The sequence below is a fragment of the Zootoca vivipara genome, chromosome 5, assembly GCF_963506605.1.
Source record: "Zootoca vivipara chromosome 5, rZooViv1.1, whole genome shotgun sequence".
Lineage (NCBI taxonomy): Eukaryota > Metazoa > Chordata > Lepidosauria > Squamata > Lacertidae > Zootoca > Zootoca vivipara.
Window position 1 is genome coordinate 96,878,308 of NC_083280.1, and position 6,000 is coordinate 96,884,307.

The window sequence follows — 6,000 nt, forward strand, 5'->3', positions numbered from 1 at the left end:
TTTCTCCCAAGAAGCAGGCGTCTTTTAATTTCGTGACTGCTGTCACCATCTGCAGTGATCAAGGAGCCCAAGAAAGTAAAATCTCTCACTGCCTCCATTTCTTCCCCTTCTATTTGCCAGGAGGTGATGGGACCAGTGGCCATGATCTTGGGTTTTTTGATGTTGAGCTTCAGACCATATTTTGCGCTCTCCTCTTTCACCCTCATTAAAAGGTTCTTTAATTCCTCCTCGCTTTCTGCCATCAAGGTTGTGTCATCTGCATATCTGAGGTTGTTGATATTTCTTCCGGCAATCTTAATTCCGGCTTGGGATTCATCTAGTCCAGCCTTTCGCATGATGAATTCTGCATATAAGTTAAATAAGCAGGGAGACAATATACAACCTTGTCGTACTCCTTTCCCAATTTTGAACCAATCAGTTGTTCCATATCCAGTTCTAACTGTAGCTTCTTGTCCCACATAGAGATTTCTCAGGAGACAGATGAGGTGATCAGGCACTCCCATTTCTTTAAGAACTTGCCATAGTTTGCTGTGGTCGACACAGTCAAAGGCTTTTGCATAGTCAATGAAGCAGAAGTAGACGTTTTTCTGGAACTCTCTAGCTTTCTCCATAATCCAGCGCATGTTTGCTATTTGGTCTCTGGTTCCTCTGCCCTTTCGAAATCCAGCTTGCACTTCTGGGAGTTCTCGGTCCACATACTGCCTAAGCCTGCCTTGTAGAATTTTAAGCATAACCTTGCTAGCGTGTGAAATGAGCGCAATTGTGTGGTAGTTGGAGCATTCTTTGGCACTGCCCTTCTTTGGAATTGGGATGTAGACTGATCTTCTCCAATCCTCTGGCCATTGCTGAGTTTTCCAAACTTGCTGGCATATTGGGTGTAGCACCTTAACAGCATCATCTTTTAAAATTTTAAATAGTTCAGCTGGAATATCATCACTTCCACTGGCCTTGTTATTAGCAGTGCTTTCTAAGGCCCATTTGACTTCACTCTCCAAGATGTCTGGCTCAAGGTCAGCAACCACACTACCTGGGGTGTACGAGACCTCCATATCTTTCTGGTATAATTCCTCTGTGTATTCCTGCCACCTCTTCTTGATGTCTTCTGCTTCTGTTAGGTCCTTACCACTTTTGTCCTTGATTATGGTAATCTTTGTACGAAATGTTCCTTTCATATCTCCAATTTTCTTGAACAGATCTCTGCTTTTCCCCATTCTATTGTTTTCCTCTATTTCTTTGCATTGCTCATTTAAGAAGACCCTCTTGTCTCTCCTTGCTGTTTTTTGGAAATCTGCATTCAGTTTCCTGTATCTTTCCCTATCTCCCTTGCATTTTGCTTGCCTCCTCTCCTCCGCTATTTGTAAGGCCTCGTTGGATAGCCATTTTGCTTTCTTGCATTTCCTTTTCCTTGGGATGGTTTTCGTTGCTGCCTCCTGTATAATGTTACGAGCCTCCATCCATAGTTCTTCAGGCACTCTGTCCACCAAATCTAAATCCTTAAACCTGTTCCTCACTTCCACTGTGTATTCATAAGGGATTTGATTCAGATTGTATCTTACTGGCCCAGTGCTTTTTCCTACTTTCTTCAGTTTAAGCTGGAATTTTGCTATAAGAAGCTGATGATCTGAGTTACAGTCAGCTCCAGGTCTTGTTTTTGCTGACTGTATAGAGCTTCTCCATCTTTGGCTGCAGAGAATATAATCAATCTGATTTCGATGCTGCCCATTTGGTGATATCCATGTGTAGAGTCGTCTCTTGTGTTGTTGGAAGAGAGTGTTTGTGATGACCAGCTTGTTCTCTTGACAGAACTCTATTAGCCTTTGCCCTGCTTCATTTTGAACTCCAAGGCCAAACTTGCCAGTTGTTCCTTTTATCTCTTGATTCCCTACTTTAGCATTCCAATCCCCTGTAATGAGAAGAACATCCTTCTTTGGTGTCATTTCTAGAAGTTGTTGTAGGTCTTCATAGAATTGGTCAATTTCACTTTCTTCAGCACCGGTAGTTGGTGCATAAACTTGGATTACTGTGATGTTAAAAGGTCTGCCTTGGATTCGTATCGAGATCATTCTGTCATTTTTGAGATTGCATCCCATTACAGCTTTTGCCACTCTTTTGTTGACTATGAGGGCCACTCCATTTCTGCTACAGGATTCTTGCCCACAGTAGTAGATATGATAGTCACCCGAACTGAATTCGCCCATTCCCTTCCATTTTAGTTCACTGATGCCCAGGATGTCGATATTTATTCTTGTCATCTCATTTTTGACCACATCCACCTTACCTCCACTCATGGTTCTTACATTCCAGGTTCCTATGCAATATTTTTCTTTACAGCATCGGACTTTCCTTTCGCTTCCAGGCATATCCGCAACTGAGCATCCTTTCGGCTTTGGCCCAGCCGCTTCATCAGCTCTGAATCTACTTGTACTTGTCCTCCGCTCTTCCTCAGTAGCATGTTGGACGCCTTCCGACCTGAGGGGCTCATCTTCCAGCGTCATAACTTTTATATGCCTGTTGTCTTTGTCCATGTAGTTTTCTTGGCAGGGATACTGGAGTGGCTTGCCAGTTCCTTCTCCAGGTGGATCACGTTTAGTCAAAACTCTCCACTATGACCTGTCCATCTTGGGTGGCCCTGCATGGCATAGCTCATAGCTTCTCCGAGTTATTCAAGCCCCTTCGCCACGACAAGGCATTGATCCATGAAGGGGACAAATAACCTAGAGATGCGTTTTAAATAAAAGGACACATTCTACTCATGTAAAAACACCAGGCAGGCCCCACAAATAACCCAGAGATGCATTTTAATTAAAAGGACACATTCTACTCATGTAAAAACATGCTGATTCCTGGACCGTCCGTGGGCCGGATTGAGAAGGCGATTGGGCCGCATCTGGCCCCTGGGCCGTAGTTTGGGTTCCCTGTGTTACAGGATACATTGGAGATGGGTCTGATGAACTAGGATTAAGGGGGCACGGCGTATTATTGGTATGTTCTTAATATCAGAATGCAGTTTATCATGGGTGCACCAGCTGACCCCCTCACAGGAAGGGACATGTTTAGCAAAGAAAAAAGAGAGCTTCTTGCTGAATGGAAAATGGCCTCTGCCCAGCCACATGCATACCAGCTTCCCAACCTATTTGTTCACAGCATCAAAGAACCAGGCTTTGAGCAAAGTTTCAGCCTTGGGGCCTGTAAGAATTGTAGAGTGTAATTTACTCTGTTAGGGGTGGCAAAGACGGAAAGTACAACGTCTCCAGAGAGGGAGTTTTACTCCCAAAGTATCTTGAAAAGGAATAAATCGAATAAGCTGTGACATTTTTTAGAACTTATTCTGCTGTGTGTGGGTTTTTTTCCACCTGAGAAAAGTCTAGCAAAAGGGTGAATGAAATGCACAGGGGTAAGAATTTGCCTTATATAATCCACCATTTTGAAAAATCTCCTAGCTGCATGCATGATAACAAAACACAAACATATGGTGATTCTTATGCTTTGTCACAGCCAGCTCTCCAAGTAGGTAAAGACAGGGTGCTGAGGCCCATAAAGGAGGATTCAAGCAAGTCGTCTCCACTCATGCCCGCCAGCACCATCAAGTGATAAAGTTCTTGTTGGACTCTGCCCATGAGTTTACGTTGGACAGCAAGGTGCAGCGAAGCCACATGTTTGTCACATTCATGCATTAGTTTATTTAATACCATTTTATATCTTCATAATATCCCAGGGAAGTTTAATGCAATAAATACATTAAGGCAGAAACAAGTGCAGATTCATGAAGCACTAAAAACTCAGCCATATGTGACCTTCGATGACACCTCTCAGCTGAATGTGCCTCACTGGGATGGATGTCGTGAGGATAAAATGGGGAGGCCACTTAGAGCTTAGAGAGAATAAATACATAAATAAAAATGTACTTGTGAAAAGGCTTCTTTTCATTTCTATTGACTGGGTGCTGCCTTTTTGCTTCATAAACAGAAATGTTTATGAAGTTACATTTACTAGATTTACTGAAGAAGAGAATTCTGCAGTAGCTAAACTTTAAAAAGGAAAATCAGCCCAATTATGCCCAGAGTGTGATGTCTCTTTCTTTTGTCACAAGCTTACCCCCCCCCCCCGGACTCTCATACCTATACCCTGAGGAGAATTCTGAGTTACTCCAAAACTTGCTGCTTCATTTGCTTTAATTCCCTCAGATGAGCACACATGAGAAGATAAATCTATGTTGTGTTCTCAAAATAGGTTTTATGGGAAAGAATAGGTTAAGCAATAATAAGATAGTAACCCATCAGCAATCTATGCTGATCAATGTAGCCCAAAGCCAACCCCTGCCTGCCACAAAAAAATAAAATAAAAAATAATTGTGCTGCTAAGGGCAGGGCCTTCAATTTATCTCATGATTTGGCCAGTTCATTGCTCTGGATCACTGCTGGGGCTCAGTTCATGGGACTTGTACATGAAAGTAACAATGATGTTTAATTAATTTTGCCTCCTATCTCATTCTTTGCACACAGTTAAGCTACAGAGAGAAACTGGTCTTTCTCCTCTCTGTGATCATACAAAATCTTAAGCACATCATGTAAATGAGCAAAGGTTCCTGTCCAGCTGGTTGGGGAAATGGCAAGGATCCAAGAAGGCCTGCAAGGAGTGATAAAAGAAAACTGATTGCAGCCGTCAAATGCAATGCTGTTCATCTTTCCTGCTGTCCCATCAATAGTAAGTATTCTTTCTGAAAGAAAAGATAACACAGACTGCTCATATTTTCCTTTCCCTAAATAGACTTCTGCATGGGCACACAGGCAGGTGCGCATGCGCGCAGCGCGCTGCGCACACACACACACACACACACACACACATCGCAGCATCCTAGCACATGTTGTTTGAAGATCCCCAAATGCAGGGGCTTTTTTTCCTCCTTGAGCAAAGGCAGCTGGTGAACTATAGGAAAAATATTAAAACTTTTCACAGAAAGGGCTTAATCCACATCTGAAATTCACAGAAGCATTAAGTCATTATTCAAAAGAAAAGCTGCATTTGCCCATTAACATATTTTCATCAACCAAAAAGCAAGATGCTGATACGAGGGATGATCTATGCATTCCTATTTATATGGTAATTGCCTGGTTAGGGAGTTTTTCTCTGTTATTTTCCTAGGATGTGCTATGTGTCGATTAAAACAATGTTTTTAGCTACCGTTCTAATGAAACCAGACATCGTTAAGAAATCATTTCTTATGTGTAACCACTGATGGAGAAGGGGAGGACATCTAAAGTCAAGCATTTTGTGCAACCTTCATAACTACAGTATCAGCTTTTGACTTTACTATGAAGAAAAATTATTATTTTTGCCCGGTCAATGTTTTCTGCCTGTCAAATTTGCTGTAAATAAGCATAGGAACGTTGCCTCCCCTCCTGTGCATTTACATACTGAGAACATTTATTTCATTGAGGAAGCCCCCCACCAATTCCCTCCTTCACAAAAACAAACAAGCCCCCCTCATATCCAAGATGTAATAGTTCAGTGGCTTGAGTTCTTTGCTGTTGTCAATCAGGCTTCATTTCAAGAGGGGAAACATCTTTTGAGAGCAGATTTGCAAGTGAAATTCATTATGTTCAAAGCTTTGCTTCAACTCATCATCATGCAAGAGATGAAACATAGCAGCCAACATTAATTAAAATGGGCACATTTTATCAGTGTCATACTACTGAGGAATGTGGGTCAAGCATGACCAGGAGTGATGAGTGGCACAGGGCAAGGAGGAGTCCTGGATGCTTCCTCTGAGTGCCCAACTGGAGTTATTCAGAAAAGAAAGCGGTGGGGCACATATCAGGCACATATCATATTCCATAACATCTCTGCTTTTGGAAGCCACAGTCTTTTCCTCTCCTCACTTCATATGTGGTACATGGTTCGTGTCTCCGCTCCTCCACATGCAGCTGCTGGGTGACCTTGGGCTAGTCACACTTCTTTGAAGTCTCTCAGCCCCACTCACCTCACAGAGTGTTTGTTGTG